General features: G+C 41.5%; 2 long non-coding RNA genes across 3 annotated transcripts in view; one reads left to right on the top strand and one right to left on the bottom strand.

Annotated features, from left to right (window-relative positions):
• Window positions 1–22577, top strand: part of LOC309861775 — a 243545-nt gene that overhangs the window by 9594 nt on the left and 211374 nt on the right. The window lies entirely within an intron of this gene.
• Window positions 15215–16400, bottom strand: LOC309861870. The gene is made up of 3 exons (XR_014310260.1): window positions 16080–16400; window positions 15712–15823; window positions 15215–15406 (listed from the first exon to the last, which is right to left on the bottom strand). It is a non-coding gene; the product is annotated as an uncharacterized lncRNA (long non-coding RNA).

Below are 22577 nucleotides of genomic sequence, written 5' to 3'. Positions count from 1 at the left end.
TAAGCAACATATTGAAAAGCTTATTTTGTCATGTCCTCATTAGCTCTAGATGCTATTGCTCTTTTGAATTTCTGCCAATTGAATTGATAAAAATATGTTGCCTTAATCTCAAAGTAGTTCTAACAAAAGTAAACCTATGCTTTCATACCTTGTATAAGAGACTCTTCTAACATCTCTCCCATTTTTCAGTCCTGTTCTTGGTCAGTATGGCTCACATCCCTCAAAGTGGCACTTTCAAGTGTTTTGGGAGATAGACGGCAGGCATGTCCAAGAGGGAGCTAGTCCCATTATTTGTTGGTTTGTTTTTTGGCTAAAAATCTTCAGCCTAATGGGAAGAATTCCTTATTTTGTCATCCCTTGTCAGAGCAGGCTATATATTTTCATCTTGGTACCAACAAGAATCTGTGTCTGTTTATTTACTCACTTGTATTAGGCAGGATCACAGAACTTAGAACAGAAAACAGAACTCAAGTCAAAAGGATTTGATTGAAGAGAATGAAGCAAACAGACTATTTATAGATGCAAGGTCAGGGTTAAGGGTATTAATAAGGATGTCAAAGCACTTGGAAGTAGCTCTGGTGAGGAGCCATTTATTGCTTCAATTATTTATTGCTGTGTAAAACTGCTCCACAACTTAGTGTCTTGAAACAAAACAAAACAAAACAAAACACCACCATTTGTTTGCTCAGAATTCTTCAATTTGAGCAGGGCTTGGAGGAAATGGCTTATCCCTACTCTGCACTTGGTGGAGTTCTCTAGAGCAGCTCAACTGGTGCTAGAAGAGGATCCAGGATGGGTTCACTCACATGTCTGGTGTGCTGCTGGGGGGGTTGTCTCTCCTTCCATGTGGTCTCTCATTTAATAAGCTAGCCTGAGCTGTTAATAGGTGGCTAGATCCCAGAAAAGTCAAAATGGAAGCTGCCAGGCCTTTTAAAGACTTATTGAAAAATCGATCAGCCTCCCATTTATCACATTCCAGTGGTCAAAGCAAGTCATAAGGTAAATCCAGCTTCAAGGGAAGGTGAAATAGATATTACCTTTTAAGCAGAGGAGCATCATGTGCATATAGAGTTGAGAGGAATCTTTAGTAGCCACCTTTAAAAAAAAAAGATTTATTTATTTACTTGACAGAGAGGGAGAGCATGCGTGTGCCACTGGGGGGAGGGGCAAAGGAAAGCGTGGGAGAGAGGGAATCCCAAGCAGTATCCCTCACTACCCTGAGATCATGACCTGAGCCAAAATCAAGAATTAGATGCTTAAGAACTGAGCCACCCAGGTACCCTATTAGCCATCTTTGAGGATAATCTACTACAGATGCTTCAGTACAAAAAGATAGGGAAGAATAGTTTCCAATGAGGTCTGGCTCTGTGGAGGAAGGTCTGTCCTACAGGAGATGTAGTAGTTGAAATCTGCTGCCATAACTGTGGGGCTGAGGCAGGGGGAGAAGGGCTGAATTACCCTGATCTCTTTCTTCCTGCTTTCTGATTTCCTGCCAGTACAAGGCAGCCTGATTAATATAATTCAGAAGTCAGCCCCACCTTTCTAGAAAGCAAAGCAGCTCAGAAAAGGCCACTGAATGGACTGGGAATGGATTGGGGCATTGACGAAGAACAAGCATTTTTTTTTATTATCTGTTCCTGACATTAGAATTTAAGTTTCACCAAGGGAGGGGATCATCCATCCTGATCATAACTGATTCCCTGGAGCTAACAAGTATCTGGCACTTCCTAGATACTCAAAAAAATGTTTTGAATGGACTTGAGGTTAGTTACCTGAGGAGGAGTCATACACTTGACCTTCCTACTTTCTGATACTGCAGAAGAAACCCCTAAAACATGGCAAGATGGAGGTTAAGTGACAGATGAAACCAGCCTGATCCTAAGGCCACAGTTACACTCTGGGGCTAGTTGTGGTATAAAATATGAATGCACTTCCTAAGAGTCTGAAATGGAGTGCTGCTGGAATATGTTTAGAGTCATAGCACCCAATCGGATCTCCCTGGTGATTGTCAGAGCATTGTGCTTTCCTCTTTTGCCTCCCTGATGATGGACTTAGGTGCCCTAAATCAAGTGATTTGTTTTCTTTAATGTAGGACTATGAGAAGCCACAAGCTATGCTTTAAAAAAAAAATTGACATACAATTCTCATACTATGTATCCATTCCTTTAAAGTGTGAATTCAAAATCAATGATTTTTCATATATTTACAAGGTATGCAACCATCCCACTTATCTAATTTCAGAATGTTATCTTTGGTGCAACCCCCCCCCCCCAACTCCTATTCATTAGCACTCACCTGCCTTCCCCATCTCCTCCCAGCCCCTGGCAACCACTACTGTATGTTTTGTCTCTATGGATTTGCCTATGGTAGACATTTAATATAAATCGAATCATACAATATGTGATCTTTCATTTCCGGCTTGTTATGCTAAGCATAATATTTTCAAGGTTCATCCATTTGTAGCATATATCAGTCCTTCATTTCTCTCTCTTTTTAAAGATTTATTTATTTTAGAGAGTGCGAGAGAGAGGAAAGAGAACATGCTCAGGGGAGGCACAGAGGGAGAGGGAGAGGATCCCAAGCAGACTCCCTGCTGAGTGTGGAGCTCTCTGCCGTGCTCCATCTCAGGATCCAGAAATCATAACCTGAGCCAAAACCAAGAGTTGGATGCCACCCAGATGCCCCCATTTCTCTTTTGTGGCTGAATACTATTCCACTGTGTGGATATACTATATTTTGTTTATCCATACATCAATTGATGTACATTCTTTCTACTTTTTAGTGACTTGAAGTAATGTTGCTATGAGCATTTGTGTAAAAACTTCTGTGTGGGGGCGCCTGGGTTGAGCCTCTGCCTTCACCTTGGGTTGGGTCGTGGTCCCGGGGTCCTGGGATCAAGCCCCGCATCAGGCTCTCTGCTCAGCAGGGAACCTGCTTCCTCCCCTCTCTCTGCCTGCCTCTTTGCCTACTTGTGATCTCTGTCTGTCAAATAAATAAATAAAATCTTTAAAAAAAAAAAAAACTTCTGTGTGGACATATGCATTTTATTCTCTTGAGCATATACTTCGGAGTGGAATTAGGGGGTCAAATGGTAATTCCGTGTTTAACTTTTAGAGGAACTGCCAGAGTGTTTTCCAAAGTGGTTGCACCATTTTATATTCCTCCCAGCAACCTATGAGGGTTCAAATTTCTTCACATCTTTGTTAACACTTGATTACAGCCATTCCAGTACGTGTGCAGTGGTATCTTATCGTGGTTTTGATTTGTGTTTCTCCAGTGGCTATTGATGTTGAGCATCCTTTTATGTGCTTACATGCCATTTGTGTATCTTCTTTGGGGAATTGTCTATTGAGGTTTATTTGTCTATTGAGGCTTAATTGTCTATTTGTTCATATATTAATTGAATTGTCTTCTTATTGTTGAGTTGTAAGAGTTCTTTTTATATTCTGGATATAAATTGCCGATCAGGTAAGTGATTTGCAAGTATTTTCTCCTATTGTGTGGTTGTCTTCTCACTTTTTTTGATAGTGTCCTTTGAAGCATGAAAAAATTTTAATTTGATGCAGTCCAATTTATCAATTTTTTCTTCAGTTACTTGTGGTTTGGGTGTTATATCTAGGTTAATAATAGTGACTAGAATAATTACTGCTTTCTGGCTTACATGAAGAATTTTTGTTTCCTTCTATTTGAGCACTTTTGTTTCAGAGATCATTCTAGGATATCAAACTTGTATTTTTTTTTAAGATTTTATTTATTTATTTGACAGTAGAGATCACAAGCAAGCAGAGAGGCAGGCAGAGAGAGGGAGGGAAGCAAGCTCCCCGCTGAGCAGAGAGCCCGATGTGGGGCTTGATCCCACCTAGTATCATGACCTGAGCCAAAGGCAGAGTTTTTAACCCACCGAGCCACCCAGGTGCCCCAAACTTGTATTCTTGATTAACAGAACACTGAGCCCATCCAGGGAGGTGGCAGAGGTGATGGTGTAAGTTCCAGTTCAAGAGTTCAAGTCTGAAGACCTGAAATCCAGGAAGGCAGATGTCTAAGCTCAAGATAAAACAGATATCACAACTCACAGGGAGTTTAAATATGCTCTTCCTCTACTTTTTATTCTATTTGGGCCCTCAGTGGATTGGATGGTGCCTGCCCACACTGAGAAGGGCCATCTGCTTTATTTAGTTCACCAGTTCAAATGCTAATCTCTCCTAGAAACACCCTCATAGACAGACCCAAAAATAGTGTTTTACCAGCTATCTGGGCCTCCCTGGTTGACACATAAAATTACCTATCACAGGGATTAAGTGAGTTTAAAAAGATGCCGATGAAACTGTATTGGGGGAATAACTGTAAAATACTTTACAGATAAAAAGAAGGTAAACATCAAAGCTTTGGCAAGAGTTGGACTAGGTTGTGCAAAAACAAACTTTGCTCTGTGATTAGCTGGGTGACCTTGCCCAGTCGCTTGAACTCACAAGTCTCAATTTCTTGGTCTATTGAGTATAGGTAATCTTGCCAAATCTAAAGACCTTTCTGTGTTATTGTGAGATTAAAATGATGTAGTAGGTATAAGTGTTTTGGAGAAACTAACTTGTTATTTTGAGCATTGAGAATAATTCATAGAGACTCACTTGCTTTCATCCTAAAAACTGACTTTGAGTTGTTTATAGTACCGATTTATCCCTTTGCTTAGGACCAGCCCAAAGCAATGTTTACTGTAATGAAACATTAACATGAAATTTCTCACCACTTAGCTGGGTGATGGCCAGACCCTGGTACTTGGCTCAAAGAAAGTAGTTATACAGCGTTTAATAAGTACCAGGCCCTCAGGGAGCTCTGTGAATGCTTTTGGTGCTATGGTGAAATGAAACCAAAGACTATCAACCACAGTCTTTTATTGGTCACTTAGAACATAGAGGAAGTGTATTTAAAAAAAAAAAAAAATGATAACCTTTTTGGCATTGCGGAGGAGTTGGAAGACCTAAGCCTTTGTACCCTCAGCCACTTACCTTCCATCTCTCCCAGGCATTTATGCAGAGAAAAGATGGCTTGCCCAGAGGAATCCAATTTGAGGGGGGGGGCAGTGAAACAAACCAAAGTAACATAAAGCACTGATTCCATTGTTGAGAAAGACACACTTACAAATTATGAAATATTTAGGGATGATATGGTATATCCCTATGGGTTGTTTTAGACTTAACTGCTTCTGACGGTTAATCTTTGGAAGATACAAGTAGATGCAACGGTTATTGACACGCTAAGATAGAATAAGATCTTTAATTGTCACCTATTGTGTCAGAGAGAGACACACCAAAGAGGTCAAGATTCCTGGAGTACCAACAACTCCCTTCTCTACTACCCCACGCCTCCTGACAGATTTCTAAGTGTTATTCTACACTGAGTAACTCAGAATGTGAGATATTTCACCTCTGGTGAACACATCACCTGGTTGGGGAAGGGGGATAGCCCTGGGACAAGAACAGTCCCCGTGAGGAAAGATGGCATTTTCCAGAGTGAGGTAGAGAGGAAGGAGATGCTTCCATATGAGAAAATGAAGATCCAGAAACAAGATTAGGATCTGGAGGTTTCCAAAAAGTAAGCTCTCTTTATGAAGGTTTTAACCTCTTAGGTACTTTTTCCTTTTACCACAAAAAGTCATACCCAGTATCTATAGTTTTATACAGTTTCCCTCATACTCTCTGATTTCCTTTTGCTTCTTCTAACCCTTCAGTAAAGTCTGATACACAGCTAGTCATCAACTGTGTCTCAATTTTCTTTCTTTCAAAATATTTTATTTATTCATTTGAAAGAGAAAGAGTGAGTGAGAGAACACAATTGGGGGAGAGGGGCAGAGGGAGAAGGAGAAGCAGACCTCCTGCTGAGCAGGGAGCCATGCTGAGGAGCTGGGTCCTAGGACCAACTGAACCACCCAGGCACTCCTCAATTTTCTTATTGTAAAATGGAGATAATACCCATGATGTAAGTGAGGATTAAATGAATTAGTGCATGTTAATTAATGTGCTAATTAATGTGATTTCCATTAGGACACCTGGCAGTACCTAGCACATAAAAGTCTTCTGTATATGTTCGCTGTTGTTGTAACTGTTATTACCACACCTTCTCCTCCTCTTCCTCTTTTTTTTTTTTTTTAAAGATTTTATTTATTTATTTGGCAGAGAGAGATCACAAGTAGGCAGAAAGGCAGGCAGAGAGGAGGAAGCAGGCTCCCTGCCAACCAGAGAGCCCAATGTGGGGCTCGATACCAGGACCCTGGGATCATGACCTGAGCAGAAGGCAGGCTTTAACCCACTGAGCCACCCAGGTGCCCCTCCTCTTCCTCTTCTTGAGACCTTTCAAACATCAAGGGGGGCAAGAGCTACTTTCATTTTTTGAGGCAACTAGTATATTAAAAAATAAGGAAATTGCCAAATATGATTGCAAAATATTGTGGTATGCTTTAAACATATAACAAATTAATGCTTTGCAACACACACAAAAATACAAGCCATAAAACTGTGCCCTTCATGGGGTAATTACACAGTACATAAATTCCACCCTCTGGACGCCATAGCTCAGGAATTAGGATGCAAGCCTCAAGCTACAAGGCGAGCTTCGGTATCTTCCAGTCCTGCCAGCCTATCTTCCTATCTTTGTATCTAACCTCATTTGGAAATAGCTTTAAAGGTAAATTTTAGTCCTTTCCTGAATGGGAGACCAGACAAAAAGGCTCTTTTGCATCCTCCTATCCCCAATCCTTTGGGCTCTAGGTAGTTTCATAAAGGGCCCCTCCCCCCAGACCTCCTCCCACCACCTTTGCAGAGAGAGGAGTGGCCACGGAACAAGCTGCTTGGAGGAACAGTGTCAAGAAAGCAATTCCAAAATGGACAAATCATTATTGCCTACCTCAGCTCTTTTACTGTATGCAGAGGGAGGTAAATCTGAGGGGAGAGAGAAGCTGACATTCCAGTGCCTGAATAATAGACCTCTTCCTCCTGGTTGTATACCATCCACAGGCAAGCCAGACTTCAGCTTCATGGGATCAACCTTTATTTATTTATTTTTTGTAGCTTTTATTTACATTCCTGTTAGTTAACATACAGTGTAATATTAGTTTCAGTGTACAATGGAGTGATTCAGCCCTTCTATATATCACCTGATGTTCAACACGCACAAGTCCGCTCTTCAATCCCCACCGCCTACTTCACACCCCGCCTCCTCCATTTTAATTAGTTACTATAGTTTCTGTTCTTTTTGATGTTCAACTTATCCCAACTTTGGCCAGGGAGAGCTTTTTTACTATAGTTCCTGAGTCCTTTTGACTTCATATTAGACTTTTTTTGTGTTGTTTCCTTACTTTTTATTATGAAAAGATATCGAGGCTGTCTTTTCTATTTCCTGCCCCAACCTAGAGTCAGCCATTTCTCTAAGGAAATGATAGTTAGAGGCCACAATCTGAAGAGAAATGCTGATTACTATTGAGTTTATTACTTCTTAGACTTTCTAATGGAAAGAGTTTGGAAATACTTTTTGTTTATTTTAAATAAAAAAGATATTATGAATTCATAATAATCTAAAATTTGTTATTACAGGGTATTATTTCTTTGGTTTATATTTTTTAAGATTTTATTTATTTATTTATTTATTTGAGAGAGAGAGAGAGCACAAGGAAGGGGAACAGCTAAGGGAGAGGGAGAAGCAGTCTCCCCACTGAGCAGGGAACCCTAATTGGGGCTTGATCCCTGGACCCAAGATCATGACTTGAGCTGAAGGCAGACACCTAACTTACTGAGTGCCCCTAACTTCTTTGGTTTATATATTTGATTTTCTTTTCTCCTATATTGAAATCTTGGTTCCTATAAACATTAACAATTACATATTTGCTTTATTCTACCATGTGTTTAATAGTTTCAGAATAATAATAGCGACACTATTGCTAAGAATATGATTATTAAAAATAGTTCAAGGTATTTTTTGTGGTTCTTTTTCTCTGCTAGGGATATAAAGTCAAATTACTATGTTTTAAAAGTCATGTGAAATAATTTCTTTCAAAATACTGTTAGCTTTTGTCTTATTTTGTTTCTGTTTCTTTGGGAGTATTTCTATTTTTATTTTTGGTAGTTAATCATGTGAATATTTATGTGGTTGAAAGTCAAATCTACAAAACGAATTCTGTTCAGAAGTTTAATTTCTCACTTTATCCCCTCTACCCTGTTTTACCCTCCCCAACAGGTAACAATCTGTTTCAAATGTATATAAGCATTCTATATAAACTATATGTAAGTGTGTATGTGTTTAAACAGAATTCACTAAAATAACTTTTCTCTGCTTTGCTTTCTTACTTGTTACACCTTGGAGGTCACTTCATAGCCTTTTTACAGCTTAGAGAACTCTGCAGGCACGTAATACTGTTTATGCAGCCGGCATCCTACTGCTGAACAAATAGGTTGTTTCCAGTTTTTTGCTATTCCAAATAATGCCAGCTTATACTTGGCAAAGTAGGGATACAACTTTTCATATTTTGTAATTTTTGGGGGGGACAGATACTTGAAAGTAGGATTTCTGGATCAATAAGAAAATGAAAATTTTTGAGATATTGCTAATTCTCCTTTATACAGGCTGTACCATTTTGCCTTCCCATTATCAAGGAATGAAAGGATCTGTTTCCCCAAAGTATCAATACAGAATACGTTGTCAATCTTTTGGATTTTTTTTTTCCAAATAAGTGGCAAAAGATAGGTGAGAAATGATATCTCAGCATTGTTTTAATTCACATTCTCTATCAGTAAGGAGGAACATTTTTTTTATATGTTTAAGTCATTTGCATTTCTTTTCTTTCTTTCTTTTTTTTAATGAAAGGGCCCTTCTTTCTGGCTCCTCCCTTTCCATGATCTCCAGTCCTTTCTGGGTCCCTGGTGCTTTCTGGTTCTGTCTTTAGGCCTTTAGGTACAACAGTCAGCATTGGACTTCCTGTACCTGCACCCTTGTCAGGGGCCATGGTAGTAGGAGGACAGTGAGAGAGAAAGGAAACAATAGGTGTTCTCCCCATCTCCTTGGGACCACAGCCTCTCTGATCAGAGAGGAAGTCTCCCCTCCTCAGAATGTTAGGCCTCTGTAGGCCCTGGCTGCTTTTATTGCTTTTATTTTATTGTTTTTTCTGTTGCCACCATGGGATTGCCTCAGGGCTGGTGCAGGAGAGGGCAGAGAAGAAAAGAACTCCAGGCAATTTTTCCATTTTTTTTTTTTTTTCACCTTAGGAGTTCCCCTTTCCTCTCCTGAGGCCAGAGCTAGAGGGCTTCTTCTGGACCTCTCTTTTTCCCTGGCCAGTAACCAGCTCCAGATATCAAAATGTCTTGAAACCAGGTTGGGACACCAGAAAAAAAGAGAAGGAAATTCCCTGCTGGCTTGGTGGTACCTCATCTTTTGGTCCTCTTCAGTTTGCCTTCTGTTTGAAATAAGAAAACACCATGCTTCCTAGCAGTGTCGAGTGGGAGGGCGAGAGAGGATGGAATGTTCTTACCCCATCTTACCTGGAACTGGAACCCCTGCCTCAGGCATTTTACACTTATTTCCTTCTCTGCTTGAAATGCTGTTCATCCAGATCTTTAGTTGACTAACTCCTACTCGAATTTCAAGTTTTACAGCAAATGTCACCTGCTCAGAGAAGCCTTTCCTGACCGCTCTCTCTCATGCAGCCTCTTCCAATCCTAGACGCCCTTTACCACATTAATCTGTTGTATCATCTTCATAACATTTATTACAACCTGAAATTATCTTCTTTATATGTTTAGTTGCTTCTTGTCTGTTTCTTTCCCTACTCTGGGAATGCTTGACCTATCTTGCTAATGTCTCACCTGCCTTTAGAACATTGACATGTAGAAAGTACTCCAAATAGGTATTGAATAAAAGAATGCAAAGGAATTAAGCAGCATGTGGGTAAAATAATATTCATTGGCCAGTGGTCTGAAGGAGGTGCTATCATTAATCTAAGACCACAGACATGGGGCTGTGGCCATTGTGGTGTAGGAGTGGGAATCAGGATTGTGGGGATCAACCTCCCCCTGGCTCTGCTGTGGACTTGCTCTGCCATTCTGGAGAAGTTGCTTCATCCCTTTAGGACTTAATTTTCTCATCTGAGACATATTAGAATGAGATTTGTTAACACAAAAGTTCTTCCAGCTTCAGCATTTAAGGATTCTCAAACATTTACATCAACAGTAGACCTCTAAATTCGCACAATCAGATAAATAAATAAATAAAGGAAGAGAGAAATAAAGTAATTAATTAATAAGTTAATTAATTGATTAAGTTACTCGATCCAAGAGGATCAGTTATACTGGAAGAACCCATCTCTCTGCATACCAACTCTTCCCTGGCAGGAAGGTGAATGACATTATTATAGGGAAAAAACTCACCTTAGGTTCTGACCGTGAAATGATCGGCTTGCTTCTTTCTGGCAGTATATATTTCCTTTAACAATATTTCCTTTAACTTTTTTTCCTCCTACAATTTCGTGTATAATATCTACTCTTTTTCTTATTAAGGATTTTGTTCATTTATTAAAGAGAGAGAATGATAATGAGTGGGGGAGGGGGAGAGGAAAAGGGAGGAGCAGACTCCTTGCTGAGCAGGGAGCACACTGAGACCCTGACCAGAGCCAAAGGCAGATGCTTGTCTGAAAGACCCAGGCATCCTCATGTATAATAACTATTCTTTTTTTTTTTTTTTTAAGATTTTATTTATTTATTTGTCAGAGAGAGAGAGCATACAAGCAGGCAGAGAAGCAGGCAGAGGCGGAGAGGGAAGCAGTCTCCCTGCCAAGCAAGGATACCGATGTGGGACTCGATCCCAGCACCCTGGGATCATGACCTGAGCCGAAGGCAGCCGTTTAAGTGACTGAGCCACCCAGGTGTCCCTATAATATCTGTTCTTAATATAGGCCCCACTTCTGTACCATGGTGTCATTTTGACTTTGGGATTGCAGGGTGTTTCATTATCCAGATTCCTTCCTTACCTGCCCCCCACCGCCACCACACACACAGTAGACCAAAAAAGGGGGTTTCCTGAAACTTTTGGCACTGTCTCCTCCCTAAACATTTCCCAGCACTGACCCTCTGGTTAAGTCTGGAGAATCATGTTACATCTTATTAAAATCATGCCTCTCCTTCCTGCTGTCGTAAGTGTAGACACAGAGATCCTATTATTTGCAGCAGACATCCTGGGCACCTCTAATTTGGCTTAAGTATTTTGGTTTTCATTGAGTTCCTTGGGAGATTGGCTTTGGGAGACCTCAGGTCAGACCTAAACATGCTGAGCCCCAGAAGTCCGTACCAGGAATGTGGTTGTATGGAAATGATGTGTTTTGCTTTTGTATTTCTCTGTAGTGCTGGTGTGTGATCATTGTCAAGTTTTCTGCCACAATGGAGTGAATGGCATTTTCAGAGAAGTCAGGAAAGAGGTCCTGTGTTCTCCCCATCTCTAGTTTCCTACATGTTTTCATCTATTTACCAGGCCTTAATATTCATTCACCTACAAAACATCTGCTGTGTTCTAGATACTGTCTCACCCATGGCATGAATCTACATGCAAGGCGAGCTTGTATTTCCCTTCACAGATACTCTGACCTTTGACTGCTCTTCAGTTCTTCCAACACTGCCTCTCTGACTCTCTGATGATACAGCACCTGTGGTTTCCTTAACATCAAGATAATGAAATTGTCATTCATAGTATTTTTAAATGACCTGTAGAATGATCTGATAGTCTAGCTGCTGGGCTATGGGGTATAATTCAGTTTTGCTGTTATAGAGTTTTAAAGTAAGAGCATCTATGGACTAGATGTACTATTGGGAGAGACTTACTTTTCATTATTTGTGTGAGCCCACACTGGAGAGTTATGCAGAGATTAAAAAATGAATTGTATAATCATTACGTTTTAAGCTCAGAGATGTTCATTACCATGTTATGTATCATCCAAAATATTGGCTATGATTTCTTTTTGTCCGCCACTAGAGAATTAATTAAATAAAGTTGAAGAGAATTAAGTACAACATTACAATTGTTTTAGAATTGTGATACTATTATATTTATAATTATTATGAAAGAAACTAGGTTATAGCCACATGTGACCTGATTTTATTTTTTAAATTATAATACATATAAAAAAATACAAAAAAAGTTAAAAAGGTAAAAACTGTTATAATTATTTACATGTAAATGAATTAATTGTAAATAAATATATTTATCAATAGAGTATATATACATGTATGTATGCCCAGATGTGTATATGTGTGTGTGTGTGTGTGTATTTGTTAAGTTGAAGGAAAACACCAAGTTCTCTCTCCATAATTATTAATAATCAGTGATGATCTCTCAATTAGGGTGATTTATAATATAGCATAGTGGTTAATCTCATGGACCCTGGAGCTGGTTTGCATGAACACAAATCCTGGATCTACCAGGCCATTTGACCTTTGGCAAGTTGTATAACCTCTATCCCTCTATAAAATGGGGATAATAGGGCGCCTGGGTGGCTCAGTGGGTTAAACCTCTGCCTTCGGCTCAGGTCATGGTCTCAGGGTCCTGGGATCAAGCAAGCATCAGGCTTTCTGCTCAACAGGGGGCCTGCTTCCCCATCTCTCTCTGTCTGCCTCTCCACCTACTTGTGATTTCTCTCTCTGTCTAATAAATAAATAAATAATTCTTAAAAAAAAAATAAAATGGGGATGATAAAAACTGTACCTGTCTCATGGGATTGTTTTGAGTAATAAGCTAGTTAAGATAGGAAAAGTGTTTGAAATAGTTCCTGGTATACAGTAAGCTCTATGTAAGTGTCACTACGATTTTCAGATTTATCCTTACTATTAACAACGATTATGTAGTCTTCTATACTTAGAAAACAATTCAGTAAATGTTATTTTTAACCAAAAATGTATTGCATTATTGATGTAATCTTTCCAGAAATGTTTCCCCCTTGTATCATAAGTGTGTCAAGTTAGTAGGAAATGACAATGAAAGTACTGTGCATTTAGGTTTCTAGAATAAATTATTTAAAAGCTATAAATAAATTCACCTTTTCCTGTCCACTTATTCTCAAACATAGGCAGATAATGAAGAGTTTCTCCTCCAGCAATGGTTGTCAAACTTTGGCAAGCTTCAGGATCCCCTGGAGGTCTTGTTCAAACCCAGATTGCTGGGCCCCACCCTCAGAGTTTCTGACTCAGCAAGTCTGAGATGGAGCCCGAGAATTTGCATTTCTCAGAAGTTCCCAAGTGATGCTGATGCTGCTGATTCTCAAGACCACACTTTGAAAACCACCGACCTACAGCACCCAGTGCCATGATCAAATGGAAAAACCTGTGACTAGAGAATCATAGAACCCAGTTCTATGATCTTCCTCCTTTCCTCCTCCCTTCCATGAATGCTGGAAGGGAGGGGCACCTCCATGGGCCAGGAGCACCTACCATAGGCCAGGCACTGGGATAGATGCTGGGGATAAAAAAAAAAAAAACCAAAAACCAAAAAACGTTCGTGGTCGGTGAGCTTGCAGTCTGGGGAGAATCTTAGGCAAAGTTACTTAATCTAATTTCTGATATCATAACCAGGAAAGAAAGGGTTTAAGTATTAAGTCATTTTAATGGCAATTATTGAACATTTACTATGCCCCATGTTCTGAGAAAGGCAAAAACAACACAAAACATTTGCTTATATGATGTTTTTAGTAAGCAAAATATATGCATAAATATTGTTTCCATTGATCTTCTCACCAAGCATTTGTGCCTGATAAGATGTGTTGAACATTATTCCAGAGATAAGCCAACCAAATGTAAAGGGGTTGCCATTTTGCCTAAGCTGTGAAGTAGTTAAGAGGGCCTTGAACTCAGTTCCTTTTTTCCCTTTTCAGAGTCTTCCATCTATATACCATTTGGAACTAAATTTTCTCCAAAGTCCCTTCATGTTCTTTCTGTAATTTTGTGATAAATATTGGTGGAATTAAAAGGTTATCATCTTTTACCTATTGTTCTAAAGCTGTGGGTAATACTTTTAGATAAGCATTGGAAACTCACTGAACATTGTTGGTAGTGGAGCTCAGCAAATATTTATTGACCATCTGATACAGAATAGAGACTATATTAAGTGTTGGAGATTAATCATAGGTATAAAGTATAAATAAATAAAATGTAGGTAAACATTTTTATATAATAGGATATATAATATGTTATATATAATAATAAATATATATTGTATATAAGTGGATATATGTGTATATATATGGATGTGTGTATATGAATATATATATCTTCTGTTTTTTAAAAGGTCTTAAAGTCTAGTAGGACAGATGAACAGGAAATAAAATACTTCAGTACAGTGTGGGAAGGACAGTGACAGAATGCCTACGGTGCTAGGGGACAACAGAGTGAGTATACAAACAACCTGGGGAAAGGATTGGGAAAGATTTTTCTAGGGACCTTGTGTCTCAGCTGATTTTTTGTGAGATGAATGATCAAAGGGGGCGGGGGGGGGAAGCAAGTGATCCCAGCAGACAGACCCAGATGAACTAAGGCTCCAGTGTGTAAAACAGCAGGGTGTGTTCAGGGGGTTATATGTTCTTTACTGAATCTGAAATGTGATGTGTGGCTGTGCTTGTCTGGAAAGGTGGGCAGGAGCTTCATGAGTCTCTCTTGGACATATCCTGTATGTGGTAGAAAGACTGTATCTTTCAGGTGGAAAGCTTGGGTTCTCAAGTCAGACCATGTGTCCTTGACCTCAGTTCTTACATGTATTAGCTAGTGATCATAGGCAATGTAATCTCCCTGAAATTTAATTTTCACAGATGAAAAATGGGGATAATAATGCCTACTTCTAAGGTTTGTTCTGAGGATAAAATGAGTTAATGCATGTATGGCTCTTGGTGTAGTGTTTATCACAAGATAAGCTCTCCCAGTAATGGTAATATCTGACAATAATTATGATGATAATTATTATTAGAAGGGCTCATCATAGATGCCTAGTTGTGCATCATAGTGTAATTATATTGAACAGTAAATGTTTGGTGATGACTCTCAGGGAATTTACTCTCTTAGAGACCATAGTAGCTTGGACAAAGAAAACATAAACAAGTTGTGTAAGTACCTCTGCATTTCTATGCTTATCAATAAAGGTTTTCTATTATTTACCCAAAGTGGGAGGATAGAGAAATTACCCCGGTTTGGTATCAGGCAAGTTGTCATTAATAATTACTTAGCTTATGCTTTATTTTATTCACTGTGGTGAACTCAGAGGCAAAGAATGAGTGGCTCAATTTTCCATTCACATCTGAGGAAGGACAGGCAGCCTTGAATGTTGGGTTCCGTGATCCAAAGGTGCAGTGACAACCTTTTTCCTTCTGAGGCCGAGAGGGCTGTGCTCAAGTTCTGTCCTGTAGGTTGAGAGGGATAGGGTTCGTAAACTTCTGTATAGAGCATCTGAATTCCAGGCTGCCTCTTGTAAAGAAGCCCTTCAAAAATTGCAGGCTGTGGGCCAGCAGGTGGGTGTGGGGTTGCTGTGCTCTGGGGAAGAGTGTCTCAGCCCCTGTGGCCTGGGGACCTAGGGACAGGAAGAATGAAGGAACAGGCAGAGTAGCCAGCACCAACCCATGGAGAGAGCAGCTCTCAACTGCCCACACACATTAGAGGGCTCAGGGGTGATAATAGTGACTGCTGGGGCTTGAACCCGAGCTCTTACCTCTGTTTTCCCCATATTCTGATGCAGACCAAGGCAGAGAGAGGAAGCCACAAAAATGACAGATGCCAGTCTTCTCGCTGACCTCACAGCATAGGGCAGGAAGGTGGAGTTTCTGTGGTTTAGAAAAATAAAAACATAGGACATTGCTGAGAAATGGAGAATTGAGTCACAGTTTCTCCTCATTAAAATAACTTTCATACAGTCTTCAGTTCATTGCAAGTATTGGCAAGCATCAACTCACACGCCAAAGAAAACTGGCGTCCGGGTAGCCTTCCCCGCCCTACGGCCCCAACAAACACCTCATGGTGGGAGTTCTTGATCTTCTCACTTCCCTCCTTCTCTACTCTCAGTCCCTAGTGCCCATGTACCCTGTGTACTGGGAACAGCATGCATCAGAACGCTGGGTGGGTGCTTTTGAAGACTTCTGACCCTGGTTTTATTATAGTATTTCCTAATGGCGGTCAGGATGTTTTAGCAGGCACTGTATCTTTTCCTCTTAGCAGCTTTCCAGGTTTTAGACAGTGATCAACTCTGCTGCTGCCCTCACACACAAAGTCTTGGCAAGAAACTACCAGACCACCCTCTCCACTGCCCTCATCCACCTACCACCCCTTTCTCCTTATAAACCTCAAAGGGCTCCAAGGAAGGAGCAAGTTGCCACCTGCTGCACTGCCCTCCACCAGTCTGACTGGTTTTTCCTGCCGCAGCAGCCCAGTCTTTCTGCTTCTGAGGCCTTTGTGACCCGTGGAGACCTACATGGTTAGCAGCCATAGGACAAAAAAACTCAGGTTTGGCAGACAAACAGTAAAATTGGTCTTTTCAAGTGATTCTGAGAACCTGAAGAGTGACTTTGTTGTAAAGCCTGTGATTTTCCTTTCTGCTTCCAATGAGTTGGATTTTTGAACTATACTTAGTATTCAGAACTCAAAGTACTCTTTGTGCTCATTGCTTGAGAACGTATTACAAAGTGAACCCTTTCTCTCAGTAAGGGGCAAAGGGTTTTTGAAGAGCCCTGCTGCTGTCCTTCAGATGGTAATCATATTTGACACACCAACTGGCCATCATCACGCCAGGCCCTTAGTACATTTCTGAGCAAGGAAGAAGGAAAAACTATCCTCCTACTCTTAAAAAAAGAAAGGTGTAAAAATTACTAATTTAATTCAAGTCTTACCTGGATAGAAACGGATTCCTATAGAAAATGAGGTGAGAAACTCCCATCTACTGTCACACCTCGGATGTGCTAGGGACTCAGTACACATACTCTTGTTTAATCACCTAGCAAGTGAGCTTGGCAGGCTATCTGGCAGGCTTTCATTAATTAACATGGCAGCAGCTCCAGGTGAGCCGCACCGGAAGCTGCAAGGCCTGTTGAGTTGCCCACAGTCGCATATGCCATCTTTTGTTGGCTCACGCAAATGCTGAAGCCAAACCAGATTCAAGAGTTGGGGACAGAGACTCCACATTTTGGTGGGAGTTGCTGCAAAAGGGTGTGCAGTGGAAAGGATGGGCAGGAGTACCGAGGCCATCTTGGCTGCACTCAGCCATCACACTGGACCTGGGGGGAGATAAGGAGTAATGACAGCTGACTTGAACCTAATTCCAATAGTGTACTATGAAATGAAACAACATTCACAAAATGTGTTGAGGCCCTTGGCAGAAAAGTGTAGCCTACAGTCCAAGCAGAGGGGCAGGTATCCATTATAAATAGAGGTAGTTTCTGTTATCTTTGTGACCTGTAAAAACCCATCGGATAGACTTACATCAAATTTGGAGGGTAGGTTTGCAATGATTAGACAAAATATAGGCAATATTTATTTGGCAAGCATGGGATTCACTATGAGGAGCTCTGCGGAGGTCGTTCACTAGTGCAGTTGACGTTAAACCCAGGCCTGCGAACTGCTGGCTGGGAGAGACACGCCAGAGGATTAAGAAGGTGTGGGCGGAGGAAATGAACTGGTTTCAAATATGAGCCCTACACTGAAAGTCCAAAGGGTAGGTGCTCATGGCAGGTGCTGATCTGCCCCTGAGATGCTTCTCACATAAGCAATTCTGAGAAGCATGCTTCTGGATAAGCAAAGGCCTGGATTTATTTCTCTAAGGATGGTTAATGATTCTCTAAGCCACACCTGGTAGACAGGCTAAGTATTAGGGTCTATTGTTATTTCCCTATCTCCAAAGGCTTTCTGTTACCGACAGTTAGTGTGATAAGCAGGGCTTCCCATTTCAATGAGGTTTACTTCTTAGAATGGTCTTGGTGTGTCTGTGTTCTGGAGATGGATTCAGAAAGAAGCCAAGGAATCAGTGTACCTGGTAGGGTAGTGATGGAAAATTTTCTGAACTTGGAATATTGTACTCAGGGGAAGAAGGGCACAAGCATCAGATTGGGATGTAGAAGACCTGGCTTTAATTTTACCTTTGCCACTCACCAGCTATGTATCCTTAGATGCTTCTCTTTTAACCCCCAGAACAGTATCTGTAGTTATCGCTTTGAATCTAACCACTATGCGGTGCATCTCTCCTGCCATGATGTAGTCCTTCATCAACTATGTTTTGGATTAAAGCAACTCTTTTGTAGAGTTTGTATCTGAACATATCACTCCTCCGCGGCTCTCTGTTGCCTCTCTAAGCACCTGAATTTGAACAACTCTTTTTATGTTCTTTGCAGGTTTATTGCTTGCAACTCTTCTCCCTCTGTGCTGGATTGATTTTAAGAAGTGGCCTGAATTCTTTCTCCCTATATCCATGTGCTTTGCCAAAAGATTCTGTAGCTTCTCCCATTAAGAGGTAGAGTTTGATTCCTCACCTCGTGAATCTGGCCTGTCCTTGTGACTCGTTTTGGGTTACCAAATGGACTGGAAGTGGCACTGAGTCAATTTTGAGACTGGGCATCAGGGGCATGGAGTGCTTCTGCTTTTTTTTGTGGAACCCTGCCACTGCCATGTGGACAAGGCCAGGCTAGCCTGCTGGGAGATGAGAGACTACTTGGAGGAGAGCCCAGCTGTGACAGCCAGGGCTATCGGAAACCAGGCTACGCAGCTAGCTAATGCCCAGACGTTAGCTGAATAAGCCTAGCTCAGACTAGAAAAGCTGCTCAGCTGACCCATAGATTCATGAACAATAATAATACGGTTATTAGGTTAAGTCACTGAGTTTTGGGGTGGTTTGTTACACAGCAATGACCAATTGGTACACCCTTAATGCACCGTCGACTCCAGTCAGGATAAATTTCAGTTTTCTATATATGCCATCTTCATTTTTACCTTTTTGTTTGCACAGGCTGGTTCTTATCCTTCAGCTTCACTCTTTGCTGGGCTAAAGTCTGTTCATTTTTCATGACTAGCATAGATAGCTCTTCCTCCAGCAAGATTCCCCTAAATCTCATCAAGAGTAGGTTAGTTGTCACTGCCATGTCCTCCAGGAGCATCCTGCCCTTACTTCCTTCCTGGCACTTGTCATACTGTATTATAATTACACATCCTCTCATCTGACTTCCCACTCTCCTGTAAGTTCCCGAAGGCAGGCCTCCATCTTGTTTGAAGGAATATTGTCTACACGTAGCATGCCGTCTAGTATATACTAGGGACAAAATATAACTTTGTCAATGGATAAATGGAGTCCTTCTACTTTCCTCCATTTCAGATTCCTTGTTTATAAAATGTGAGGCGTGGAAAGAGTCAGGCATGAAAATAGGTTTTGTTTTGTATGTCAGCTCTGATCCCTTGGTCTTGAACGGCTGCAGTTCTAAACGGAGAAAGGTTGTATGGCTGTGGCTGGAGTTACAGGGAAGGAACATCATGATTAATTAGCCACGTCTGCCGTGGTCAGGAAATAGGAAGTGACAGCAAACCTGCCAAAGATGTGCCAATCTAGGGAAAGATGATTTGTTTCTCTGATCCAGTTACTGCAAATTTGAATCTTGCTCGGCCCAGTCATATCTGCATTATATGTTGTGTTAATGAAGGGAAAAACCAAATGTTAAGCTGACTAGATGCTGAAATTAGTGTCCCTTGCTATGGTAAGTACTCACCAGTGCATGTTCTCTTCTGCCTGGGCACATACTAGACTTTTCTCCAGCCCCTTGCATTAAGTCTGGGGCGTATGATTGGTTCCCACAAATGTGATATAAGCGGAAATAATAGAAGTTGCCTCTGGACTGAGCTGCATAAGGACAAGGAAGCCTTCTTTGTGTTCTCTCCCTCTCCCTTCTTTACCTACTTTAAAGAGAGTCCACTGGAAGGATCTGGGTACCTGAGAGACAGCATCCCACATTGCACTGTGATGGGAATGAGAAATAAACCTTTTTCTGTCAAATCACTGAGATTTTGTGGGGAGAGTTGTTATCCTAATACATCTGCCTGGGTTTTTTTTTTTTTTTTTTTCCACTTTAAAGTTTTATTTTTTTATTTTTATTTTTAGGTATGTAGGCCTGGAGGAGTTAGATGCCAAAAGTTAATGGCATCTATGCAAATCAATAAAAATTGCATTTGATACTTCAGGTGCTCTAGGTAACCCCAAGTAACTTTATAAATTGAGACACTTTTGAACTCTGTGCTGTTCTGGTCTCCATTTATTATCGCTCTTTCTACCCTGAGGTCCTTTTCCCACATAAAGTGACCCATCACGGGGACATGATAAAAACCTCACATGGAGCACCCTTCCCTTGTCCCCTTACTTTTGATATCAGTTACCTAACAAACCCTGCAGGTGAAAAAGTTTATTGCTCTCAAAGCTCAAAAAGGTAATGATCTCTCCCCGCAAACTTCCTGCCTTCCACAGTGTGATTGCGCAAGTTTCCATACTCATGACAGAACCAGAAAAGTCGATTTAAGATATTCATGCCTTTCTGTCTGCAGCAGCGTGGGGCCATGAATATGCATACCCAGCCAGACAGCGTTGCCTTCTGGTTCAGGGAGACAGGATGCAGCTACTGAAAGGGAAGTGGCAGAAGGTGACCTTTCATCTATCTCTGCCTACCGTCCTGGGCATCTTACTCTCTAAGTTCCTGGATATCAAGGCCTTATTCTTCCCCTGGCAATTACGGTCCCCAGAGCCACCTGCTTTTCTTGCAGGAAAATGTTTTCTCCCTAAGATCCCATCAAAACTTCCTCATCCTGTGGCCCGGCTCTCACCCAGCTCTCTTTTCAGTGCACTCATCGGCTCAGTTCTTGCGAGTACCTAGTAAGGGACACAGCTTTCCTGTCATGTAATAAATAAACATCTCTCTAGTAGTCCATGGCCTGATGTTGCTGAAACTGGAAGTTTCACACTGGACATTTCAGAGCGGTGAGGGCAAAAGGAAGGCTCTGCGACAGACCAGGGTGGGGAGGCTCTCGGGCAAGCACGGCCTCCTAGCACCCCTTAGTCACCCCTTGACCTAAGGCAAAGCACACTGCTCCACCCACAGTAGTGTGCTTTGCCAGCGTGCAAGCCCCTCCAGTGGGTATGCTGTGATGGTGGAGACCAGAGCGTCGGAGACAGTGGGAGCTTTGAAGTCCCGGACAGCAGGATTTTAACAGTACCAGTGTGCACGTGAGAGGGCTGTCTGAATAAAGGTCAGTGGGTGGCAGCGATTCTGGTAAAAGCAGGGCAGGAGGAGGACACTAAGGTTGGGACGGGAGAGAGGTTTTAGAATGCAACAAGCAAAAAAGAAAATGCAGCAACTTGGAGTTTTTTTCTCCCCCTTTATGAGTCATTCTTTCTTTTCTTTTTGCTTTTCTTTCACTTTTGTGGGTGTTATAGAATGGACCTGAAGGCTTGAATTTGCTCATGCCTTTGAGTGACAGGGGAAGCCCAAATTACCACCACCACGTCTGCCCCGACCAACAAATAAGGTCGTATTTATTGAGTCCTTACCATGTGCCAGCAGTTTGTTTATTGCTTCCCTCAACTCTTTGCAGTCTCAGTATCGTTATCCTACATTTATAGATGAGAAAAGTGTAGTTAAAAAATAACTTGGGTAAGATTACGAAGGTAGTAAAATGCGGAACCCTGTTCTTAACCACAACAGCTTATGCACCCCTGAGAGGTAAAGGGGGCAGAAACCTTTGCAGGACCAGGCTCCTGTTACCAACCCTACCTTTGCATGAAAGGTTAGTGGAAAGCCAGAAGCGTGAGGAAGCCAATGCCAGAATGTTCAGTGGGGAGTCAGTCTTGCCCGCAAGGACTGCGCCGGCATCTTCGGCTGGCCACATTCTCCCTGGGCACATCTTTGCAACCCATATCCTTTGGCCGATTTGAGAAAGCTGCTGCCAGCTCGCATAACGTGAAGCCTCATCGGTAGTACCAGAGGCAGAGCAACATCGAGGTGAAAGCCCTAGAGAATCTGGGGTTGTCATATACCTTGTCAGTCAGGCAGGGTCGCCCAATGGAAGATTCCCCAGCCATTAAATGGCCCCGGAGGAAGCTGACATGTTGCCCTTGAGAGAGCCAAGTCGATGACAAAAAGACATGCAGGCGTAACTACATTTGTGAGCAGAAAATCCATCGTGACAACAGGCTGCATTGGAGTCACCACATGGATGCAGCCACCTGGCTGGATCTCGACTGCCACAGCACGTTCGGGGAACTCAGCCGTGGCTCCAGCCCTGGCCGCCAGGGTGAGGGAAGCGGTTCAGTAATCAGATCTTTCAAAATCAATTTAGCTCATGCTCCAAAGTCCTGGCTGTAATTGACAACAACTTCCTCCCTGGTTTCCTTAACTATCAGAAAAAAAATGTTGAACGGTTTTAAACCTTTTTGTGGCAAGGACTCACCTTCCAGTGGCATTTTAAGAGGCATCTGCACAGAGATTTGACTTAATTTCAGGCCTTTCCTTTCCCCGAGTGTGAATAATTAGCTAAGCAGTCCCAGTACCCAGATTTATGCCT

This window comes from Mustela nivalis (assembly GCF_964662115.1).
Source record: "Mustela nivalis genome assembly, chromosome: 3".
NCBI classification, from domain to species: domain Eukaryota; kingdom Metazoa; phylum Chordata; class Mammalia; order Carnivora; family Mustelidae; genus Mustela; species Mustela nivalis.
This window is presented reverse-complemented; position numbering and strand designations above follow the sequence as displayed.